Source organism: Lonchura striata, chromosome 24, assembly GCF_050655825.1.
Source record: "Lonchura striata isolate lonStrDom1 chromosome 24, ASM5065582v1, whole genome shotgun sequence".
Classification (NCBI taxonomy): Eukaryota; Metazoa; Chordata; class Aves; order Passeriformes; family Estrildidae; genus Lonchura; species Lonchura striata.
The window spans coordinates 5408820-5435283 of record NC_140726.1 but is presented as its reverse complement, the minus strand read 5'-3'; positions in this window follow the sequence as shown (position 1 = coordinate 5435283).

Here is a 26464-nt window from a genome sequence, read left to right as displayed (position 1 = left end):
CTTTCCCAGGGAAAATGGAAAAAGGATGTGCCCAGGGGCCCCTGGACATGGGCTGGGGCCTCACTGCAAAGAATCCTTATATCGAAGGATGGACCCCACACCGAAGATGTCCCCACCTCAAACTTGTGCTGCCCTGATAGACCCAAGGGAGCCCTACAAACTGACATCAGGAACCTGGACTGCTGAGTTTTCTTTCCCAGGGAAAATGGAAAAAGGATGTGCCCAGGGGCCCCGGGCCCTGACTGCAAAAAATCCTTATATCGAAGGATGGACCCCACACCGAAGTTGTCCCCACCTCAAACTTGTGCTGCCCTGATAGACCCAAGGGAGCCCTACAAACTGACATCAGGAACCTGGACTGCTGAGTTTTCTTTCCCAGGGAAAATGGAAAAAGGATGTGCCCAGGGGCCCCTGGACATGGGCTGGGGCCTCACTGCAAAGAATCCTTATATCGAAGGATGGACCCCACACCGAAGTTGTCCCCACCTCAAACTTGTGCTGCCCTGATAGACCCAAGGGAACCCTACAAACTGACATCAGGAAACTGGACTGCTGAGTTTTCTTTCCCAGGGAAAATGGAAAAAGGATGTGCCCAGGGTTCCCTGGCCCTGGGCTGGGGCCTCACTGCAAAAAAACCTTATATCGAAGGATGGACCCCACACCGAAGTTGTCCCCACCTCAAACTTGTGCTGCCCTGATAGACCCAAGGGAGCCCTACAAACTGACATCAGGAACCTGGACTGCTGAGTTTTCTTTCCCAGGGAAAATGGAAAAAGGATGTGCCCAGGGGCCCCTGGACATGGGCTGGGGCCTCACTGCAAAGAATCCTTATATCGAAGGATGGACCCCACACCGAAGTTGTCCCCACCTCAAACTTGTGCTGCCCTGATAGACCCAAGGGAACCCTACAAACTGACATCAGGAACCTGGACTGCTGAGTTTTCTTTCCCAGGGAAAATGGAAAAAGGATGTGCCCAGGGGCCCCTGGCCCTGACTGCAAAAAATCCTTATATCGAAGGATGGACCCCACACCGAAGTTGTCCCCACCTCAAACTTGTGCTGCCCTGATAGACCCAAGGGAGCCCTACAAACTGACATCAGGAACCTGGACTGCTGAGTTTTCTTTCCCAGGGAAAATGGAAAAAGGATGTGCCCAGGGGCCCCTGGACATGGGCTGGGGCCTCACTGCAAAGAATCCTTATATCGAAGGATGGACCCCACACCGAAGTTGTCCCCACCTCAAACTTGTGCTGCCCTGATAGACCCAAGGGAGCCCTACAAACTGACATCAGGAACCTGGACTGCTGAGTTTTCTTTCCCAGGGAAAATGGAAAAAGGATGTGCCCAGGGGCCCCTGGCCCTGACTGCAAAGAATCCTTATATCGAAGGATGGACCCCACACCGAAGTTGTCCCCACCTCAAACTTGTGCTGCCCTGATACACCCAAGGGAGCCCTACAAACTGACATCAGGAACCTGGACTGCTGAGTTTTCTTTCCCAGGGAAAATGGAAAAAGGATGTGCCCAGGGGCCCCTGGACATGGGCTGGGGCCTCACTGCAAAGAATCCTTATATCGAAGGATGGACCCCACACCGAAGATGTCCCCACCTCAAACTTGTGCTGCCCTGATAGACCCAAGGGAGCCCTACAAACTGACATCAGGAACCTGGAGTGCTGAGTTTTCTTTCCCAGGGAAAATGGAAAAAGGATGTGCCCAGGGGCCCCTGGCCCTGACTGCAAAAAATCCTTATATCGAAGGATGGACCCCACACCGAAGATGTCCCCACCTCAAACTTGTGCTGCCCTGATAGACCCAAGGGAGCCCTACAAACTGACATCAGGAACCTGGACTGCTGAGTTTTCTTTCCCAGGGAAAATGGAAAAAGGATGTGCCCAGGGGCCCCTGGCCCTGGGACCCTGGCCCTGACTGCAAAAAATCCTTATATCGAAGGATGGACCCCACACCGAAGTTGTCCCCACCTCAAACTTGTGCTGCCCTGATAGACCCAAGGGAGCCCTACAAACTGACATCAGGAACCTGGACTGCTGAGTTTTCTTTCCCAGGGAAAATGGAAAAAGGATGTGCCCAGGGGCCCCTGGCCCTGGGCTGGGGCCTCACTGCAAAGAATCCTTATATCAAAGGATGGACCCCAGACCGAAGTTGTCCCCACCTTAAAATTGTGCTGCCCTGATAGACCCAAGGGAGCCCTACAAACTGACATCAGGAACTTGGACTGATGAGTTTCCTTTCCCAGGTAAAATGGCCAAAGGTTGTGCCCAGGGGCCCCTTGCCCTGACTGCAAAAAATCCTTATATCGAAGGATGGACCCCACACTGAAGTTGTCCCCACCTCAAACTTGTGCTGCCCTGATAGACCCAAGCGAACCCTACAAACTGACATCAGGAACCTGGACTGCTGAGTTTTCTTTCCCAGGGAAAATGGAAAAAGGATGTGCCCAGGGGCCCCTGGCCCTGGGCCGCAGGGCTTCACCGCAAAGAATCCTTATATCGAAGGATGGACCCCACACCGAAGTTGTCCCCACCTCAAACTTGTGCTGCCCTGATAGACCCAAGGGAGCCCTACAAACTGACATCAGGAACCTGGACTGCTGAGTTTTCTTTCCCAGGGAAAATGGAAGAAGGATGTGCCCAGGGGCCCCTGGACATGGGCTGGGGACTCACTGCAAAGAATCCTTATATCGAAGGATGGACCCCAGACCGAAGTTGTCCCCACCTTAAAATTGTGCTGCCCTGATAGGCCCAAGGGAGCCCTACAAACTGACATCAGGAACTTGGACTGCTGAGTTTTCTTTCCCAGGGAAAATGGAAAAAGGATGTGCCCAGGGGCCACTGGCCCTGGGCCGCGGGGCTTCACCGCAAAGAATCCTTATATCGAAGGATGGACCCCACACCGAAGTTGTCCCCACCTCAAACTTGTGCTGCCTTGATACACCCAAGGAAGCCCTACAAACTGACATCAGGAACCTGGACTGCTGAGTTTTCTTTCCCAGGGAAAATGGAAAAAGGATGTGCCCAGGGGCCCCTGGACATGGGCTGGGGCCTCACTGCAAAGAATCCTTATATCGAAGGATGGACCCCACACCGAAGTTGTCCCCACCTCAAACTTGTGCTGCCCTGATAGACCCAAGGGAACCCTACAAACTGACATCAGGAACCTGGACTGCTGAGTTTTCTTTCCCAGGGAAAATGGAAAAAGGATGTGCCCAGGGGCCCCTGGCCCTGGGCTGGGGCCTCACTGCAAAGAATCCTTATATCGAAGGATGGACCCCACACCAAAGTTGTCCCCACCTCAAACTTGTGCTGCCCTGATAGACCCAAGGGAGCCCTACAAACTGACATCAGGAACCTGGACTGCTGAGTTTTCTTTCCCAGGGAAAATGGAAAAAGGATGTGCCCAGGGGCCCCTGGCCCTGACTGCAAAGAATCCTTATATCGAAGGATGGACCCCACACCGAAGTTGTCCCCACCTCAAACTTGTGCTGCCCTGATACACCCAAGGGAACCCTACAAACTGACATCAGGAAACTGGACTGCTGAGTTTTCTTTCCCAGAAAAAATGGAAAAAGGATGTGGCCAGGGAACCCTGGCCCTGACTGCAAAAAATCCTTATATCGAAGGATGGACCCCACACCAAAGTTGTCCCCACCTCAAACTTGTGCTGCCCTGATAGACCCAAGGGAGCCCTACAAACTGACATCAGGAACCTGGACTGCTGAGTTTTCTTTCCCAGGGAAAATGGAAAAAGGATGTGCCCAGGGGCCCCTGGCCCTGACTGCAAAGAATCCTTATAACGAAGGATGGAACCCACACCGAAGCTGTCCCCACCTCAAACTTGTGCTGCCCTGATACACCCAAGGGAGCCCGACAAACTGACATCAGGAACCTGGATTGCTGAGTTTTCTTTCCCAGGGAAAATGGAAAAAGGATGTGCCCAGGGGCCCCTGGCCCTGGGACCCTGGCCCTGACTGCAAAAAATCCTTATATCGAAGGATGGACCCCACACCGAAGTTGTCCCCACCTCAAACTTGTGCTGCCCTGATAGACCCAAGGGAGCCCTACAAACTGACATCAGGAACCTGGACTGCTGAGCTTTCTTTCCCAGGGAAAATGGAAGAAGGATGTGCCCAGGGGCCCCTGGCCCTGGGCTGGGGCCTCACTGCAAAGAATCCTTATATCAAAGGATGGACCCCAGACCGAAGTTGTCCCCACCTTAAAATTGTGCTGCCCTGATAGACCCAAGGGAGCCCTACAAACTGACATCAGGAACCTGGACTGCTGAGTTTCCTTTCCCAGGTAAAATGGAAAAAGGATGTGCCCAGGGGCCCCTTGCCCTGACTGCAAAAAATCCTTATATCGAAGGATGGACCCCACACCGAAGTTGTCCCCACCTCAAACTTGTGCTGCCCTGATAGACCCAAGCGAACCCTACAAACTGACATCAGGAACCTGGACTGCTGAGTTTTCTTTCCCAGGGAAAATGGAAAAAGGATGTGCCCAGGGGCCCCTGGCCCTGGGCCGCAGGGCTTCACCGCAAAGAATCCTTATATCGAAGGATGGAGCCCACACCGAAGTTGTCCCCACCTCAAACTTGTGCTGCCCTGATAGACCCAAGGGAGCCCTACAAACTGACATCAGGAACCTGGACTGCTGAGTTTTCTTTCCCAGGGAAAATGGAAGAAGGATGTGCCCAGGGGCCCCTGGACATGGGCTGGGGACTCACTGCAAAGAATCCTTATATCGAAGGATGGACCCCAGACCGAAGTTGTCCCCACCTTAAAATTGTGCTGCCCTGATAGGCCCAAGGGAGCCCTACAAACTGACATCAGGAACCTGGACTGCTGAGTTTTCTTTCCCAGGGAAAATGGAAAAAGGATGTGCCCAGGGGCCCCTGGCCCTGACTGCAAAAAATCCTTATATCGAAGGATGGACCCCACACTGAAGTTGTCCCCACCTCAAACTTGTGCTGCCCAGGTAGACCCAAGGGAGCCCTACAAACTGACATCAGGAACCTGGACTGCTGAGTTTTCTTTCCCAGGGAAAATGGAAGAAGGATGTGCCCAGGGGCCCCTGGCCCTGGGCTGGGGCCTCACTGCAAAGAATCCTTATATCGAAGGATGGACCCCAGACCAAAGTTGTCCCCACCTTAAAATTGTGCTGCCCTGATGGACCCAAGGGAGCCCTACAAACTGACATCAGGAACCTGGACTGCTGAGTTTTCTTTCCCAGGGAAAATGGAAAAAGGATGTGCCCAGGGGCCCCTGGCCCTGACTGCAAAAAATCCTTATATCGAAGGATGGACCCCACACCGAAGTTGTCCCCACCTCAAACTTGTGCTGCCCTGATAGACCCAAGGGAGCCCTACAAACTGACATCAGGAACCTGGACTGCTGAGTTTTCTTTCCAAGGGAAAATGGAAAAAGGATGTGCCCAGGGGCCCCTGGACATGGGCTGGGGCCTCACTGCAAAGAATCCTTATATCGAAGGATGGACCCCACACCGAAGTTGTCCCCACCTCAAACTTGTGCTGCCCTGATAGACCCAAGGGAACCCTACAAACTGACATCAGGAACCTGGACTGCTGAGTTTTCTTTCCCAGGGAAAATGGAAAAAGGATGTGCCCAGGGGCCCCTGGCCCTGGACTGGGGCCTCACTGCAAAGAATCCTTATATCGAAGGATGGACCCCACACCAAAGTTGTCCCCACCTCAAACTTGTGCTGCCCTGATAGACCCAAGGGAGCCCTACAAACTGACATCAGGAACCTGGACTGCTGAGTTTTCTTTCCCAGGGAAAATGGAAAAAGGATGTGCCCAGGGGCCCCTGGCCCTGACTGCAAAAAATCCTTATATCGAAGGATGGACCCCACACCGAAGTTGTCCCCACCTCAAACTTGTGCTGCCCTGATAGACCCAAGGGAGCCCTACAAACTGACATCAGGAACCTGGAGTGCTGAGTTTTCTTTCCCAGGGAAAATGGAAAAAGGATGTGCCCAGGGGCCCCTGGCCCTGACTGCAAAGAATCCTTATAACGAAGGATGGACCCCACACCGAAGTTGTCCCCACCTCAAACTTGTGCTGCCCTGATAGACCCAAGGGAGCCCTACAAACTGACATCAGGAACCTGGACTGCTGAGTTTTCTTTCCCAGGGAAAATGGAAAAAGGATGTGCCCAGGGGCCCCTGGACATGGGCTGGGGCCTCACTGCAAAGAATCCTTATATCGAAGGATGGACCCCACACCGAAGATGTCCCCACCTCAAACTTGTGCTGCCCTGATAGACCCAAGGGAGCCCTACAAACTGACATCAGGAACCTGGACTGCTGAGTTTTCTTTCCCAGGGAAAATGGAAAAAGGATGTGCCCAGGGGCCCCGGGCCCTGACTGCAAAAAATCCTTATATCGAAGGATGGACCCCACACCGAAGTTGTCCCCACCTCAAACTTGTGCTGCCCTGATAGACCCAAGGGAGCCCTACAAACTGACATCAGGAACCTGGACTGCTGAGTTTTCTTTCCCAGGGAAAATGGAAAAAGGATGTGCCCAGGGGCCCCTGGACATGGGCTGGGGCCTCACTGCAAAGAATCCTTATATCGAAGGATGGACCCCACACCGAAGTTGTCCCCACCTCAAACTTGTGCTGCCCTGATAGACCCAAGGGAACCCTACAAACTGACATCAGGAAACTGGACTGCTGAGTTTTCTTTCCCAGGGAAAATGGAAAAAGGATGTGCCCAGGGTTCCCTGGCCCTGGGCTGGGGCCTCACTGCAAAAAAACCTTATATCGAAGGATGGACCCCACACCGAAGTTGTCCCCACCTCAAACTTGTGCTGCCCTGATAGACCCAAGGGAGCCCTACAAACTGACATCAGGAACCTGGACTGCTGAGTTTTCTTTCCCAGGGAAAATGGAAAAAGGATGTGCCCAGGGGCCCCTGGACATGGGCTGGGGCCTCACTGCAAAGAATCCTTATATCGAAGGATGGACCCCACACCGAAGTTGTCCCCACCTCAAACTTGTGCTGCCCTGATAGACCCAAGGGAACCCTACAAACTGACATCAGGAACCTGGACTGCTGAGTTTTCTTTCCCAGGGAAAATGGAAAAAGGATGTGCCCAGGGGCCCCTGGCCCTGACTGCAAAAAATCCTTATATCGAAGGATGGACCCCACACCGAAGTTGTCCCCACCTCAAACTTGTGCTGCCCTGATAGACCCAAGGGAGCCCTACAAACTGACATCAGGAACCTGGACTGCTGAGTTTTCTTTCCCAGGGAAAATGGAAAAAGGATGTGCCCAGGGGCCCCTGGACATGGGCTGGGGCCTCACTGCAAAGAATCCTTATATCGAAGGATGGACCCCACACCGAAGTTGTCCCCACCTCAAACTTGTGCTGCCCTGATAGACCCAAGGGAGCCCTACAAACTGACATCAGGAACCTGGACTGCTGAGTTTTCTTTCCCAGGGAAAATGGAAAAAGGATGTGCCCAGGGGCCCCTGGCCCTGACTGCAAAGAATCCTTATATCGAAGGATGGACCCCACACCGAAGTTGTCCCCACCTCAAACTTGTGCTGCCCTGATACACCCAAGGGAGCCCTACAAACTGACATCAGGAACCTGGAGTGCTGAGTTTTCTTTCCCAGGGAAAATGGAAAAAGGATGTGCCCAGGGGCCCCTGGCCCTGACTGCAAAAAATCCTTATATCGAAGGATGGACCCCACACCGAAGATGTCCCCACCTCAAACTTGTGCTGCCCTGATAGACCCAAGGGAGCCCTACAAACTGACATCAGGAACCTGGACTGCTGAGTTTTCTTTCCCAGGGAAAATGGAAAAAGGATGTGCCCAGGGGCCCCTGGCCCTGGGACCCTGGCCCTGACTGCAAAAAATCCTTATATCGAAGGATGGACCCCACACCGAAGTTGTCCCCACCTCAAACTTGTGCTGCCCTGATAGACCCAAGGGAGCCCTACAAACTGACATCAGGAACCTGGACTGCTGAGTTTTCTTTCCCAGGGAAAATGGAAAAAGGATGTGCCCAGGGGCCCCTGGCCCTGGGCTGGGGCCTCACTGCAAAGAATCCTTATATCAAAGGATGGACCCCAGACCGAAGTTGTCCCCACCTTAAAATTGTGCTGCCCTGATAGACCCAAGGGAGCCCTACAAACTGACATCAGGAACTTGGACTGATGAGTTTCCTTTCCCAGGTAAAATGGCCAAAGGTTGTGCCCAGGGGCCCCTTGCCCTGACTGCAAAAAATCCTTATATCGAAGGATGGACCCCACACTGAAGTTGTCCCCACCTCAAACTTGTGCTGCCCTGATAGACCCAAGCGAACCCTACAAACTGACATCAGGAACCTGGACTGCTGAGTTTTCTTTCCCAGGGAAAATGGAAAAAGGATGTGCCCAGGGGCCCCTGGCCCTGGGCCGCAGGGCTTCACCGCAAAGAATCCTTATATCGAAGGATGGACCCCACACCGAAGTTGTCCCCACCTCAAACTTGTGCTGCCCTGATAGACCCAAGGGAGCCCTACAAACTGACATCAGGAACCTGGACTGCTGAGTTTTCTTTCCCAGGGAAAATGGAAGAAGGATGTGCCCAGGGGCCCCTGGACATGGGCTGGGGACTCACTGCAAAGAATCCTTATATCGAAGGATGGACCCCAGACCGAAGTTGTCCCCACCTTAAAATTGTGCTGCCCTGATAGGCCCAAGGGAGCCCTACAAACTGACATCAGGAACTTGGACTGCTGAGTTTTCTTTCCCAGGGAAAATGGAAAAAGGATGTGCCCAGGGGCCACTGGCCCTGGGCCGCGGGGCTTCACCGCAAAGAATCCTTATATCGAAGGATGGACCCCACACCGAAGTTGTCCCCACCTCAAACTTGTGCTGCCTTGATACACCCAAGGAAGCCCTACAAACTGACATCAGGAACCTGGACTGCTGAGTTTTCTTTCCCAGGGAAAATGGAAAAAGGATGTGCCCAGGGGCCCCTGGACATGGGCTGGGGCCTCACTGCAAAGAATCCTTATATCGAAGGATGGACCCCACACCGAAGTTGTCCCCACCTCAAACTTGTGCTGCCCTGATAGACCCAAGGGAACCCTACAAACTGACATCAGGAACCTGGACTGCTGAGTTTTCTTTCCCAGGGAAAATGGAAAAAGGATGTGCCCAGGGGCCCCTGGCCCTGGGCTGGGGCCTCACTGCAAAGAATCCTTATATCGAAGGATGGACCCCACACCAAAGTTGTCCCCACCTCAAACTTGTGCTGCCCTGATAGACCCAAGGGAGCCCTACAAACTGACATCAGGAACCTGGACTGCTGAGTTTTCTTTCCCAGGGAAAATGGAAAAAGGATGTGCCCAGGGGCCCCTGGCCCTGACTGCAAAGAATCCTTATATCGAAGGATGGACCCCACACCGAAGTTGTCCCCACCTCAAACTTGTGCTGCCCTGATACACCCAAGGGAACCCTACAAACTGACATCAGGAAACTGGACTGCTGAGTTTTCTTTCCCAGAAAAAATGGAAAAAGGATGTGGCCAGGGAACCCTGGCCCTGACTGCAAAAAATCCTTATATCGAAGGATGGACCCCACACCAAAGTTGTCCCCACCTCAAACTTGTGCTGCCCTGATAGACCCAAGGGAGCCCTACAAACTGACATCAGGAACCTGGACTGCTGAGTTTTCTTTCCCAGGGAAAATGGAAAAAGGATGTGCCCAGGGGCCCCTGGCCCTGACTGCAAAGAATCCTTATAACGAAGGATGGAACCCACACCGAAGCTGTCCCCACCTCAAACTTGTGCTGCCCTGATACACCCAAGGGAGCCCGACAAACTGACATCAGGAACCTGGATTGCTGAGTTTTCTTTCCCAGGGAAAATGGAAAAAGGATGTGCCCAGGGGCCCCTGGCCCTGGGACCCTGGCCCTGACTGCAAAAAATCCTTATATCGAAGGATGGACCCCACACCGAAGTTGTCCCCACCTCAAACTTGTGCTGCCCTGATAGACCCAAGGGAGCCCTACAAACTGACATCAGGAACCTGGACTGCTGAGCTTTCTTTCCCAGGGAAAATGGAAGAAGGATGTGCCCAGGGGCCCCTGGCCCTGGGCTGGGGCCTCACTGCAAAGAATCCTTATATCAAAGGATGGACCCCAGACCGAAGTTGTCCCCACCTTAAAATTGTGCTGCCCTGATAGACCCAAGGGAGCCCTACAAACTGACATCAGGAACCTGGACTGCTGAGTTTCCTTTCCCAGGTAAAATGGAAAAAGGATGTGCCCAGGGGCCCCTTGCCCTGACTGCAAAGAATCCTTATATCGAAGGATGGACCCCACACCGAAGTTGTCCCCACCTCAAACTTGTGCTGCCCTGATAGACCCAAGCGAACCCTACAAACTGACATCAGGAACCTGGACTGCTGAGTTTTCTTTCCCAGGGAAAATGGAAAAAGGATGTGCCCAGGGGCCCCTGGCCCTGGGCCGCAGGGCTTCACCGCAAAGAATCCTTATATCGAAGGATGGAGCCCACACCGAAGTTGTCCCCACCTCAAACTTGTGCTGCCCTGATAGACCCAAGGGAGCCCTACAAACTGACATCAGGAACCTGGACTGCTGAGTTTTCTTTCCCAGGGAAAATGGAAGAAGGATGTGCCCAGGGGCCCCTGGACATGGGCTGGGGACTCACTGCAAAGAATCCTTATATCGAAGGATGGACCCCAGACCGAAGTTGTCCCCACCTTAAAATTGTGCTGCCCTGATAGGCCCAAGGGAGCCCTACAAACTGACATCAGGAACCTGGACTGCTGAGTTTTCTTTCCCAGGGAAAATGGAAAAAGGATGTGCCCAGGGGCCCCTGGCCCTGACTGCAAAAAATCCTTATATCGAAGGATGGACCCCACACTGAAGTTGTCCCCACCTCAAACTTGTGCTGCCCAGGTAGACCCAAGGGAGCCCTACAAACTGACATCAGGAACCTGGACTGCTGAGTTTTCTTTCCCAGGGAAAATGGAAGAAGGATGTGCCCAGGGGCCCCTGGCCCTGGGCTGGGGCCTCACTGCAAAGAATCCTTATATCGAAGGATGGACCCCAGACCAAAGTTGTCCCCACCTTAAAATTGTGCTGCCCTGATGGACCCAAGGGAGCCCTACAAACTGACATCAGGAACCTGGACTGCTGAGTTTTCTTTCCCAGGGAAAATGGAAAAAGGATGTGCCCAGGGGCCCCTGGCCCTGACTGCAAAAAATCCTTATATCGAAGGATGGACCCCACACCGAAGTTGTCCCCACCTCAAACTTGTGCTGCCCTGATAGACCCAAGGGAGCCCTACAAACTGACATCAGGAACCTGGACTGCTGAGTTTTCTTTCCCAGGGAAAATGGAAAAAGGATGTGCCCAGGGGCCCCTGGACATGGGCTGGGGCCTCACTGCAAAGAATCCTTATATCGAAGGATGGACCCCACACCGAAGTTGTCCCCACCTCAAACTTGTGCTGCCCTGATAGACCCAAGCGAACCCTACAAACTGACATCAGGAACCTGGACTGCTGAGTTTTCTTTCCCAGGGAAAATGGAAAAAGGATGTGCCCAGGGGCCCCTAGCCCTGACTGCAAAAAACCCTTATATCGAAGGATGGACCCCACACCGAAGTTGTCCCCACCTCAAACTTGTGCTGCCCTGATAGACCCAAGGGAGCCCTACAAACTGACATCAGGAACCTGGACTGCTGAGTTTTCTTTCCCAGGGAAAATGGAAAAAGGATGTGCCCAGGGGCCCCTGGCCCTGACTGCAAAAAATCCTTATATCGAAGGATGGACCCCACACTGAAGTTGTCCCCACCTCAAACTTGTGCTGCCCAGATAGACCCAAGGGAGCCCTACAAACTGACATCAGGAACCTGGACTGCTGAGTTTTCTTTCCCAGGGAAAATGGAAGAAGGACGTGCCCAGGGGCCCCTGGCCCTGGGCTGGGGCCTCACTGCAAAGAATCCTTATATCGAAGGATGGACCCCAGACCAAAGTTGTCCCCACCTTAAAATTGTGCTGCCCTGATGGACCCAAGGGAGCCCTACAAACTGACATCAGGAACTTGGACTGATGAGTTTCCTTTCCCAGGTAAAATGGCCAAAGGTTGTGCCCAGGGGCCCCTAGCCCTGACTGCAAAAAATCCTTATATCGAAGGATGGACCACACACCGAAGTTGTCCCCACCTCAAACTTGTGCTGCCCTGATAGACCCAAGGGAGCCCTACAAACTGACATCAGGAACCTGGACTGCTGAGTTTTCTTTCCCAGGGAAAATGGAAAAAGGATATGCCCAGGGGCCCCTGGCCCTGACTGCAAAAAATCCTTATAACGAAGTATGGCCCCCACACCGAAGTTGTCCCCACCTCAAACTTGTGCTGCCCTGATAGACCCAAGGGAGCCCTACAAACTGACATCAGGAACGTGGATTACTGAGTTTTCTTTCCCAGGGAAAATGGAAAAAGGATGTGCCCAGGGGCCCCTTGCTTTGGGCTGGGGCCTCATTGCAAAGAATCCTTATATCGAAGGATGGAACCCACACCGAAGATGTCCCCACCTCAAACTTGTGCTGCCCTGATAGACCCAAGGGAGCCCTACAAACTGACATCAGGAACGTAGATTACTGAGTTTTCTTTCCCAGGGAAAATGGAAAAAGGATGTGCCCAGGGGCCCCTGGCCCTGGGCTGGGGCCTCACTGCAAAGAATCCTTATATCGAAGGATGGACCCCACACCGAAGATGTCCCCACCTCAAAATTGTGCTGCCCTGATACACCCAAGGGAGCCCTACAAACTGACATCAGGAACCTGGACTGCTGAGTTTTCTTTCCCAGGGAAAATGGAAAAAGGATGTGCCCAGGGGCCCCTGGACATGGGCTGGGGCCTCACTGCAAAGAATCCTTATATCGAAGGATGGACCCCACACCGAAGTTGTCCCCACCTCAAACTTGTGCTGCCCTGATAGACCCAAGGGAGCCCTACAAACTGACATCAGGAACCTGGACTGCTGAGTTTTCTTTCCCAGGGAAAATGGAAAAAGGATGTGCCCAGGGGCCCCTGGCCCTGACTGCAAAAAATCCTTATATCGAAGGATGGACCCCACACCGAAGTTGTCCCCACCTCAAACTTGTGCTGCCCTGATAGACCCAAGGGAGCCCTACAAACTGACATCAGGAACCTGGACTGCTGAGTTTTCTTTCCCAGGGAAAATGGAAAAAGGATGTGCCCAGGGGCCCCTGGCCCTGGGCTGGGGCCTCACTGCAAAGAATCCTTATATCGAAGGATGGACCCCACACCGAAGTTGTCCCCACCTCAAACTTGTGCTGCCCTGATAGACCCAAGCGAACCCTACAAACTGACATCAGGAACCTGGACTGCTGAGTTTTCTTTCCCAGGGAAAATGGAAAAAGGATGTGCCCAGGGGCCCCTAGCCCTGACTGCAAAAAACCCTTATATCGAAGGATGGACCCCACACCGAAGTTGTCCCCACCTCAAACTTGTGCTGCCCTGATAGACCCAAGGGAGCCCTACAAACTGACATCAGGAACCTGGACTGCTGACTTTTCTTTCCCAGGGAAAATGGAAAAAGGATGTGCCCAGGGGCCCCTGGCCCTGACTGCAAAAAATCCTTATATCGAAGGATGGACCCCACACTGAAGTTGTCCCCACCTCAAACTTGTGCTGCCCAGATAGACCCAAGGGAGCCCTACAAACTGACATCAGGAACCTGGACTGCTGAGTTTTCTTTCCCAGGGAAAATGGAAGAAGGATGTGCCCAGGGGCCCCTGGCCCTGGGCTGGGGCCTCACTGCAAAGAATCCTTATATCGAAGGATGGACCCCAGACCAAAGTTGTCCCCACCTTAAAATTGTGCTGCCCTGATGGACCCAAGGGAGCCCTACAAACTGACATCAGGAACTTGGACTGATGAGTTTCCTTTCCCAGGTAAAATGGCCAAAGGTTGTGCCCAGGGGCCCCTAGCCCTGACTGCAAAAAATCCTTATATCGAAGGATGGACCACACACCGAAGTTGTCCCCACCTCAAACTTGTGCTGCCCTGATAGACCCAAGGGAGCCCTACAAACTGACATCAGGAACCTGGACTGCTGAGTTTTCTTTCCCAGGGAAAATGGAAAAAGGATATGCCCAGGGGCCCCTGGCCCTGACTGCAAAAAATCCTTATAACGAAGTATGGCCCCCACACCGAAGTTGTCCCAACCTCAAACTTGTGCTGCCCTGATAGACCCAAGGGAGCCCTACAAACTGACATCAGGAACGTAGATTACTGAGTTTTCTTTCCCAGGGAAAATGGAAAAAGGATGTGCCCAGGGGCCCCTTGCTTTGGGCTGGGGCCTCATTGCAAAGAATCCTTATATCGAAGGATGGAACCCACACCGAAGATGTCCCCACCTCAAACTTGTGCTGCCCTGATAGACCCAAGGGAGCCCTACAAACTGACATCAGGAACGTGGATTACTGAGTTTTCTTTCCCAGGGAAAATGGAAGAAGGATGTGCCCAGGGGCCCCTGGCCCTGGGCTGGGGCCTCACTGCAAAGAATCCTTATATCGAAGGATGGACCCCACACCGAAGATGTCCCCACCTCAAAATTGTGCTGCCCTGATACACCCAAGGGAGCCCTACAAACTGACATCAGGAACCTGGACTGCTGAGTTTTCTTTCCCAGGGAAAATGGAAAAAGGATGTGCCCAGGGGCCCCTGGACCTGGGCTGGGGCCTCACTGCAAAGAATCCTTATATCGAAGGATGGACCCCACACCGAAGTTGTCCCCACCTCAAACTTGTGCTGCCCTGATAGACCCAAGGGAGCCCTACAAACTGACATCAGGAACCTGGACTGCTGAGTTTTCTTTCCCAGGGAAAATGGAAAAAGGATGTGCCCAGGGGCCCCTGGCCCTGACTGCAAAGAATCCTTATATCGAGGGATGGACCCCACACCGAAGTTGTCCCCACCTCAAACTTGTGCTGCCCTGATACACCCAAGGGAGCCCTACAAACTGACATCAGGAACCTGGACTGCTGAGTTTTCTTTCCAAGGGAAAATGGAAAAAGGATGTGCCCAGGGGCCCCTGGACATGGGCTGGGGCCTCACTGCAAAGAATCCTTATATCGAAGGATGGACCCCACACCGAAGTTGTCCCCACCTTAAAATTGTTCTGCCCTGATAGACCCAAGGGAGCCCTACAAACTGACATCAGGAACCTGGACTGCTGAGTTTTCTTTCCCAGGGAAAATGGAAAAAGGATGTGCCCAGGGGCCCCTGGCCCTGACTGCAAAGAATCCTTATATCGAAGGATGGACCCCACACCGAAGTTGTCCCCACCTCAAACTTGTGCTGCCCTGATAGACCCAAGGGAGCCCTACAAACTGACATCAGGAACCTGGACTGCTGAGTTTTCTTTCCCAGGGAAAATGGAAAAAGGATGTGCCCAGGGGCCCCTGGCCCTGACTGCAAAAAATCCTTATATCGAAGGATGGACCCCACACCGAAGTTGTCCCCACCTCAAACTTGTGCTGCCCTGATAGACCCAAGGGAGCCCTACAAACTGACATCAGGAACCTGGACTGCTGAGTTTTCTTTCCCAGGGAAAATGGAAAAAGGATGTGCCCAGGGGCCCCTGGACATGGGCTGGGGCCTCACTGCAAAGAATCCTTATATCGAAGGATGGACCCCACACCGAAGTTGTCCCCACCTCAAACTTGTGCTGCCCTGATAGACCCAAGGGAGCCCTACAAACTGACATCAGGAACCTGGACTGCTGAGTTTTCTTTCCCAGGGAAAATGGAAAAAGGATGTGCCCAGGGGCCCCTGGCCCTGACTGCAAAAAATCCTTATATCGAAGGATGGACCCCACACCGAAGTTGTCCCCACCTCAAACTTGTGCTGCCCTGATAGACCCAAGGGAGCCCTACAAACTGACATCAGGAACCTGGACTGCTGAGTTTTCTTTCCCAGGGAAAATGGAAAAAGGATGTGCCCAGGGGCCCCTGGACATGGGCTGGGGCCTCACTGCAAAGAATCCTTATATCGAAGGATGGACCCCACACCGAAGTTGTCCCCACCTCAAACTTGTGCTGCCCTGATAGACCCAAGGGAGCCCTACAAACTGACATCAGGAACCTGGACTGCTGAGTTTTCTTTCCCAGGGAAAATGGAAAAAGGATGTGCCCAGGGGCCCCTGGCCCTGACTGCAAAAAAACCTTATATCGAAGGATGGACCCCACACCGAAGTTGTCCCCACCTCAAACTTGTGCTGCCCTGATAGACCCAAGGGAGCCCTACAAACTGACATCAGGAACCTGGACTGCTGAGTTTTCTTTCCCAGGGAAAATGGAAAAAGGATGTGCCCAGGGGCCCCTGGACATGGGCTGGGGCCTCACTGCAAAGAATCCTTATATCGAAGGATGGACCCCACACCGAAGTTGTCCCCACCTCAAACTTGTGCTGCCCTGATAGACCCAAGGGAACCCTACAAACTGACATCAGGAACCTGGACTGCTGAGTTTTCTTTCCCAGGGAATATGGAAAAAGGATGTGCCCAGGGGCCCCTGGCCCTGGGCTGGGGCCTCACTGCAAAGAATCCTTATATCGAAGGATGGACCCCACACCAAAGTTGTCCCCACCTCAAACTTGTGCTGCCCTGATAGACCCAAGGGAGCCCTACAAACTGACATCAGGAACCTGGACTGCTGAGTTTTCTTTCCCAGGGAAAATGGAAAAAGGATGTGCCCAGGGGCCCCTGGCCCTGACTGCAAAGAATCCTTATATTGAAGGATGGACCCCACACCGAAGTTGTCCCCACCTCAAACTTGTGCTGCCCTGATAGACCCAAGGGAACCCTACAAACTGACATCAGGAAACTGGACTGCTGAGTTTTCTTTCCCAGAAAAAATGGAAAAAGGATGTGCCCAGGGTTCCCTGGCCCTGGGCTGGCGCATCACTGCAAAAAAACCTTATATCGAAGGATGGACCCCACACCGAAGTTGTCCCCACCTCAAACTTGTGCTGCCCTGATAGACCCAAGGGAGCCCTACAAACTGACATCAGGAACCTGGACTGCTGACTTTTCTTTCCCAGGGAAAATGGAAAAAGGATGTGCCCAGGGGCCCCTGGCCCTGACTGCAAAAAATCCTTATATCGAAGGATGGACCCCACACTGAAGTTGGCCCCACCTCAAACTTGTGCTGCCCAGATAGACCCAAGGGAGCCCTACAAACTGACATCAGGAACCTGGACTGCTGAGTTTTCTTTCCCAGGGAAAATGGAAGAAGGATGTGCCCAGGGGCCCCTGGCCCTGGGCTGGGGCCTCACTGCAAAGAATCCTTATATCGAAGGATGGACCCCAGACCAAAGTTGTCCCCACCTTAAAATTGTGCTGCCCTGATGGACCCAAGGGAGCCCTACAAACTGACATCAGGAACTTGGACTGATGAGTTTCCTTTCCCAGGTAAAATGGCCAAAGGTTGTGCCCAGGGGCCCCTAGCCCTGACTGCAAAAAATCCTTATATCGAAGGATGGACCACACACCGAAGTTGTCCCCACCTCAAACTTGTGCTGCCCTGATAGACCCAAGGGAGCCCTACAAACTGACATCAGGAACCTGGACTGCTGAGTTTTCTTTCCCAGGGAAAATGGAAAAAGGATATGCCCAGGGGCCCCTGGCCCTGACTGCAAAAAATCCTTATAACGAAGTATGGCCCCCACACCGAAGTTGTCCCCACCTCAAACTTGTGCTGCCCTGATAGACCCAAGGGAGCCCTACAAACTGACATCAGGAACGTAGATTACTGAGTTTTCTTTCCCAGGGAAAATGGAAAAAGGATGTGCCCAGGGGCCCCTTGCTTTGGGCTGGGGCCTCATTGCAAAGAATCCTTATATCGAAGGATGGAACCCACACCGAAGATGTCCCCACCTCAAACTTGTGCTGCCCTGATAGACCCAAGGGAGCCCTACAAACTGACATCAGGAACGTGGATTACTGAGTTTTCTTTCCCAGGGAAAATGGAAAAAGGATGTGCCCAGGGGCCCCTGGCCCTGGGCTGGGGCCTCACTGCAAAGAATCCTTATATCGAAGGATGGACCCCACACCGAAGATGTCCCCACCTCAAAATTGTGCTGCCCTGATACACCCAAGGGAGCCCTACAAACTGACATCAGGAACCTGGACTGCTGAGTTTTCTTTCCCAGGGAAAATGGAAAAAGGATGTGCCCAGGGGCCCCTGGACCTGGGCTGGGGCCTCACTGCAAAGAATCCTTATATCGAAGGATGGACCCCACACCGAAGTTGTCCCCACCTCAAACTTGTGCTGCCCTGATAGACCCAAGGGAGCCCTACAAACTGACATCAGGAACCTGGACTGATGAGTTTCCTTTCCCAGGTAAAATGGCCAAAGGTTGTGCCCAGGGGCCCCTAGCCCTGACTGCAAAAAATCCTTATATCGAAGGATGGACCACACACCGAAGTTGTCCCCACCTCAAACTTGTGCTGCCCTGATAGACCCAAGGGAGCCCTACAAACTGACATCAGGAACCTGGACTGCTGAGTTTTCTTTCCCAGGGAAAATGGAAAAAGGATATGCCCAGGGGCCCCTGGCCCTGACTGCAAAAAATCCTTATAACGAAGTATGGCCCCCACACCGAAGTTGTCCCCACCTCAAACTTGTGCTGCCCTGATAGACCCAAGGGAGCCCTACAAACTGACATCAGGAACGTAGATTACTGAGTTTTCTTTCCCAGGGAAAATGGAAAAAGGATGTGCCCAGGGGCCCCTTGCTTTGGGCTGGGGCCTCATTGCAAAGAATCCTTATATCGAAGGATGGAACCCACACCGAAGATGTCCCCACCTCAAACTTGTGCTGCCCTGATAGACCCAAGGGAGCCCTACAAACTGACATCAGGAACGTGGATTACTGAGTTTTCTTTCCCAGGGAAAATGGAAAAAGGATGTGCCCAGGGGCCCCTGGCCCTGGGCTGGGGCCTCACTGCAAAGAATCCTTATATCGAAGGATGGACCCCACACCGAAGATGTCCCCACCTCAAAATTGTGCTGCCCTGATACACCCAAGGGAGCCCTACAAACTGACATCAGGAACCTGGACTGCTGAGTTTTCTTTCCCAGGGAAAATGGAAAAAGGATGTGCCCAGGGGCCCCTGGACCTGGGCTGGGGCCTCACTGCAAAGAATCCTTATATCGAAGGATGGACCCCACACCGAAGTTGTCCCCACCTCAAACTTGTGCTGCCCTGATAGACCCAAGGGAGCCCTACAAACTGACATCAGGAACCTGGACTGCTGAGTTTTCTTTCCCAGGGAAAATGGAAAAAGGATGTGCCCAGGGGCCCCTGGACATGGGCTGGGGCCTCACTGCAAAGAATCCTTATATCGAAGGATGGACCCCACACCGAAGATGTCCCCACCTCAAAATTGTGCTGCCCTGATACACCCAAGGGAGCCCTACAAACTGACATCAGGAACCTGGACTGCTGAGTTTTCTTTCCCAGGGAAAATGGAAAAAGGATGTGCCCAGGGGCCCCTGGCCCTGACTGCAAAGAATCCTTATATCGAAGGATGGACCCCACACCGAAGTTGTCCCCACCTCAAACTTGTGCTGCCCTGATAGACCCAAGGGAGCCCTACAAACTGACATCAGGAACCTGGACTGCTGAGTTTTCTTTCCCAGGGAAAATGGAAAAAGGATGTGCCCAGGGGCCCCTGGACATGGGCTGGGGCCTCACTGCAAAGAATCCTTATATCGAAGGATGGACCCCACACCGAAGTTGTCCCCACCTCAAACTTGTGCTGCCCTGATAGACCCAAGGGAGCCCTACAAACTGACATCAGGAACCTGGACTGCTGAGTTTTCTTTCCCAGGGAAAATGGAAAAAGGATGTGCCCAGGGGCCCCTGGCCCTGACTGCAAAAAATCCTTATATCGAAGGATGGACCCCACACCGAAGTTGTCCCCACCTCAAACTTGTGCTGCCCTGATAGACCCAAGGGAGCCCTACAAACTGACATCAGGAACCTGGACTGCTGAGTTTTCTTTCCCAGGGAAAATGGAAAAAGGATGTGCCCAGGGGCCCCTGGACATGGGCTGGGGCCTCACTGCAAAGAATCCTTATATCGAAGGATGGACCCCACACCGAAGTTGTCCCCACCTCAAACTTGTGCTGCCCTGATAGACCCAAGGGAGCCCTACAAACTGACATCAGGAACCTGGACTGCTGAGTTTTCTTTCCCAGGGAAAATGGAAAAAGGATGTGCCCAGGGGCCCCTGGCCCTGACTGCAAAAAAACCTTATATCGAAGGATGGACCCCACACCGAAGTTGTCCCCACCTCAAACTTGTGCTGCCCTGATAGACCCAAGGGAGCCCTACAAACTGACATCAGGAACCTGGACTGCTGAGTTTTCTTTCCCAGGGAAAATGGAAAAAGGATGTGCCCAGGGGCCCCTGGACATGGGCTGGGGCCTCACTGCAAAGAATCCTTATATCGAAGGATGGACCCCACACCGAAGTTGTCCCCACCTCAAACTTGTGCTGCCCTGATAGACCCAAGGGAACCCTACAAACTGACATCAGGAACCTGGACTGCTGAGTTTTCTTTCCCAGGGAATATGGAAAAAGGATGTGCCCAGGGGCCCCTGGCCCTGGGCTGGGGCCTCACTGCAAAGAATCCTTATATCGAAGGATGGACCCCACACCAAAGTTGTCCCCACCTCAAACTTGTGCTGCCCTGATAGACCCAAGGGAGCCCTACAAACTGACATCAGGAACCTGGACTGCTGAGTTTTCTTTCCCAGGGAAAATGGAAAAAGGATGTGCCCAGGGGCCCCTGGCCCTGACTGCAAAGAATCCTTATATTGAAAGATGGACCCCACACCGAAGTTGTCCCCACCTCAAACTTGTGCTGCCCTGATAGACCCAAGGGAACCCTACAAACTGACATCAGGAAACTGGACTGCTGAGTTTTCTTTCCCAGAAAAAATGGAAAAAGGATGTGCCCAGGGTTCCCTGGCCCTGGGCTGGCGCATCACTGCAAAAAAACCTTATATGGAAGGATGGACCCCACACCGAAGTTGTCCCCACCTCAAACTTGTGCTGCCCTGATAGACCCAAGGGAGCCCTACAAACTGACATCAGGAACCTGGACTGCTGACTTTTCTTTCCCAGGGAAAATGGAAAAAGGATGTGCCCAGGGGCCCCTGGCCCTGACTGCAAAAAATCCTTATATCGAAGGATGGACCCCACACTGAAGTTGTCCCCACCTCAAACTTGTGCTGCCCAGATAGACCCAAGGGAGCCCTACAAACTGACATCAGGAACCTGGACTGCTGAGTTTTCTTTCCCAGGGAAAATGGAAGAAGGATGTGCCCAGGGGCCCCTGGCCCTGGGCTGGGGCCTCACTGCAAAGAATCCTTATATCGAAGGATGGACCCCAGACCAAAGTTGTCCCCACCTTAAAATTGTGCTGCCCTGATGGACCCAAGGGAGCCCTACAAACTGACATCAGGAACTTGGACTGATGAGTTTCCTTTCCCAGGTAAAATGGCCAAAGGTTGTGCCCAGGGGCCCCTAGCCCTGACTGCAAAAAATCCTTATATCGAAGGATGGACCACACACCGAAGTTGTCCCCACCTCAAACTTGTGCTGCCCTGATAGACCCAAGGGAGCCCTACAAACTGACATCAGGAACCTGGACTGCTGAGTTTTCTTTCCCAGGGAAAATGGAAAAAGGATATGCCCAGGGGCCCCTGGCCCTGACTGCAAAAAATCCTTATAACGAAGTATGGCCCCCACACCGAAGTTGTCCCCACCTCAAACTTGTGCTGCCCTGATAGACCCAAGGGAGCCCTACAAACTGACATCAGGAACGTAGATTACTGAGTTTTCTTTCCCAGGGAAAATGGAAAAAGGATGTGCCCAGGGGCCCCTGGACATGGGCTGGGGCCTCATTGCAAAGAATCCTTATATCGAAGGATGGAACCCACACCGAAGATGTCCCCACCTCAAACTTGTGCTGCCCTGATAGACCCAAGGGAGCCCTACAAACTGACATCAGGAACGTGGATTACTGAGTTTTCTTTCCCAGGGAAAATGGAAAAAGGGTGTGCCCAGGGGCCCCTGGCCCTGGGCTGGGGCCTCACTGCAAAGAATCCTTATATCGAAGGATGGACCCCACACCGAAGATGTCCCCACCTCAAAATTGTGCTGCCCTGATACACCCAAGGGAGCCCTACAAACTGACATCAGGAACCTGGACTGCTGAGTTTTCTTTCCCAGGGAAAATGGAAAAAGGATGTGCCCAGGGGCCCCTGGACCTGGGCTGGGGCCTCACTGCAAAGAATCCTTTTATCGAAGGATGGACCCCACACCGAAGTTGTCCCCACCTCAAACTTGTGCTGCCCTGATAGACCCAAGGGAGCCCTACAAACTGACATCAGGAACCTGGACTGCTGAGTTTCCTTTCCCAGGTAAAATGGCCAAAGGTTGTGCCCAGGGGCCCCTAGCCCTGACTGCAAAAAATCCTTATATCGAAGGATGGACCACACACCGAAGTTGTCCCCACCTCAAACTTGTGCTGCCCTGATAGACCCAAGGGAGCCCTACAAACTGACATCAGGAACCTGGACTGCTGAGTTTTCTTTCCCAGGGAAAATGGAAAAAGGATATGCCCAGGGGCCCCTGGCCCTGACTGCAAAAAATCCTTATAACGAAGTATGGCCCCCACACCGAAGTTGTCCCCACCTCAAACTTGTGCTGCCCTGATAGACCCAAGGGAGCCCTACAAACTGACATCAGGAACGTAGATTACTGAGTTTTCTTTCCCAGGGAAAATGGAAAAAGGATGTGCCCAGGGGCCCCTTGCTTTGGGCTGGGGCCTCATTGCAAAGAATCCTTATATCGAAGGATGGAACCCACACCGAAGATGTCCCCACCTCAAACTTGTGCTGCCCTGATAGACCCAAGGGAGCCCTACAAACTGACATCAGGAACGTGGATTACTGAGTTTTCTTTCCCAGGGAAAATGGAAAAAGGATGTGCCCAGGGGCCCCTGGCCCTGGGCTGGGGCCTCACTGCAAAGAATCCTTATATCGAAGGATGGACCCCACACCGAAGATGTCCCCACCTCAAAATTGTGCTGCCCTGATACACCCAAGGGAGCCCTACAAACTGACATCAGGAACCTGGACTGCTGAGTTTTCTTTCCCAGGGAAAATGGAAAAAGGATGTGCCCAGGGGCCCCTGGACCTGGGCTGGGGCCTCACTGCAAAGAATCCTTATATCGAAGGATGGACCCCACACCGAAGTTGTCCCCACCTCAAACTTGTGCTGCCCTGATAGACCCAAGGGAGCCCTACAAACTGACATCAGGAACCTGGACTGCTGAGTTTTCTTTCCCAGGGAAAATGGAAAAAGGATGTGCCCAGGGGCCCCTGGCCCTGACTGCAAAGAATCCTTATATCGAAGGATGGACCCCACACCGAAGTTGTCCCCACCTCAAACTTGTGCTGCCCTGATAGACCCAAGGGAGCCCTACAAACTGACATCAGGAACCTGGACTGCTGAGTTTTCTTTCCCAGGGAAAATGGAAAAAGGATGTGCCCAGGGGCCCCTGGACATGGGCTGGGGCCTCACTGCAAAGAATCCTTATATCGAAGGATGGACCCCACACCGAAGTTGTCCCCACCTCAAACTTGTGCTGCCCTGATAGACCCAAGGGAGCCCTACAAACTGACATCAGGAACCTGGACTGCTGAGTTTTCTTTCCCAGGGAAAATGGAAAAAGGATGTGCCCAGGGGCCCCTGGCCCTGACTGCAAAAAACCCTTATATCGAAGGATGGACCCCACACCGAAGTTGTCCCCACCTCAAACTTGTGCTGCCCTGATAGACCCAAGGGAGCCCTACAAACTGACATCAGGAACCTGGACTGCTGAGTTTTCTTTCCCAGGGAAAATGGAAAAAGGATGTGCCCAGGGGCCCCTGGACATGGGCTGGGGCCTCACTGCAAAGAATCCTTATATCGAAGGATGGACCCCACACCGAAGTTGTCCCCACCTCAAACTTGTGCTGCCCTGATAGACCCAAGGGAACCCTACAAACTGACATCAGGAACCTGGACTGCTGAGTTTTCTTTCCCAGGGAATATGGAAAAAGGATGTGCCCAGGGGCCCCTGGCCCTGGGCTGGGGCCTCACTGCAAAGAATCCTTATATCGAAGGATGGACCCCACACCAAAGTTGTCCCCACCTCAAACTTGTGCTGCCCTGATAGACCCAAGGGAGCCCTACAAACTGACATCAGGAACGTGGATTACTGAGTTTTCTTTCCCAGGGAAAATGGAAAAAGGATGTGCCCAGGGGCCCCTGGCCCTGGGCTGGGGCCTCACTGCAAAGAATCCTTATATCGAAGGATGGACCCCACACCGAAGATGTCCCCACCTCAAAATTGTGCTGCCCTGATACACCCAAGGGAGCCCTACAAACTGACATCAGGAACCTGGACTGCTGAGTTTTCTTTCCCAGGGAAAATGGAAAAAGGATGTGCCCAGGGGCCCCTGGACCTGGGCTGGGGCCTCACTGCAAAGAATCCTTATATCGAAGGATGGACCCCACACCGAAGTTGTCCCCACCTCAAACTTGTGCTGCCCTGATAGACCCAAGGGAGCCCTACAAACTGACATCAGGAACCTGGACTGATGAGTTTCCTTTCCCAGGTAAAATGGCCAAAGGTTGTGCCCAGGGGCCCCTAGCCCTGACTGCAAAAAATCCTTATATCGAAGGATGGACCACACACCGAAGTTGTCCCCACCTCAAACTTGTGCTGCCCTGATAGACCCAAGGGAGCCCTACAAACTGACATCAGGAACCTGGACTGCTGAGTTTTCTTTCCCAGGGAAAATGGAAAAAGGATATGCCCAGGGGCCCCTGGCCCTGACTGCAAAAAATCCTTATAACGAAGTATGGCCCCCACACCGAAGTTGTCCCCACCTCAAACTTGTGCTGCCCTGATAGACCCAAGGGAGCCCTACAAACTGACATCAGGAACGTAGATTACTGAGTTTTCTTTCCCAGGGAAAATGGAAAAAGGATGTGCCCAGGGGCCCCTTGCTTTGGGCTGGGGCCTCATTGCAAAGAATCCTTATATCGAAGGATGGAACCCACACCGAAGATGTCCCCACCTCAAACTTGTGCTGCCCTGATAGACCCAAGGGAGCCCTACAAACTGACATCAGGAACGTGGATTACTGAGTTTTCTTTCCCAGGGAAAATGGAAAAAGGATGTGCCCAGGGGCCCCTGGCCCTGGGCTGGGGCCTCACTGCAAAGAATCCTTATATCGAAGGATGGACCCCACACCGAAGATGTCCCCACCTCAAAATTGTGCTGCCCTGATACACCCAAGGGAGCCCTACAAACTGACATCAGGAACCTGGACTGCTGAGTTTTCTTTCCCAGGGAAAATGGAAAAAGGATGTGCCCAGGGGCCCCTGGACCTGGGCTGGGGCCTCACTGCAAAGAATCCTTATATCGAAGGATGGACCCCACACCGAAGTTGTCCCCACCTCAAACTTGTGCTGCCCTGATAGACCCAAGGGAGCCCTACAAACTGACATCAGGAACCTGGACTGCTGAGTTTTCTTTCCCAGGGAAAATGGAAAAAGGATGTGCCCAGGGGCCCCTGGCCCTGACTGCAAAGAATCCTTATATCGAAGGATGGACCCCACACCGAAGTTGTCCCCACCTCAAACTTGTGCTGCCCTGATAGACCCAAGGGAGCCCTACAAACTGACATCAGGAACCTGGACTGCTGAGTTTTCTTTCCCAGGGAAAATGGAAAAAGGATGTGCCCAGGGGCCCCTGGACATGGGCTGGGGCCTCACTGCAAAGAATCCTTATATCGAAGGATGGACCCCACACCGAAGTTGTCCCCACCTCAAACTTGTGCTGCCCTGATAGACCCAAGGGAGCCCTACAAACTGACATCAGGAACCTGGACTGCTGAGTTTTCTTTCCCAGGGAAAATGGAAAAAGGATGTGCCCAGGGGCCCCTGGCCCTGACTGCAAAAAATCCTTATATCGAAGGATGGACCCCACACCGAAGTTGTCCCCACCTCAAACTTGTGCTGCCCTGATAGACCCAAGGGAGCCCTACAAACTGACATCAGGAACCTGGACTGCTGAGTTTTCTTTCCCAGGGAAAATGGAAAAAGGATGTGCCCAGGGGCCCCTGGACATGGGCTGGGGCCTCACTGCAAAGAATCCTTATATCGAAGGATGGACCCCACACCGAAGTTGTCCCCACCTCAAACTTGTGCTGCCCTGATAGACCCAAGGGAACCCTACAAACTGACATCAGGAACCTGGACTGCTGAGTTTTCTTTCCCAGGGAATATGGAAAAAGGATGTG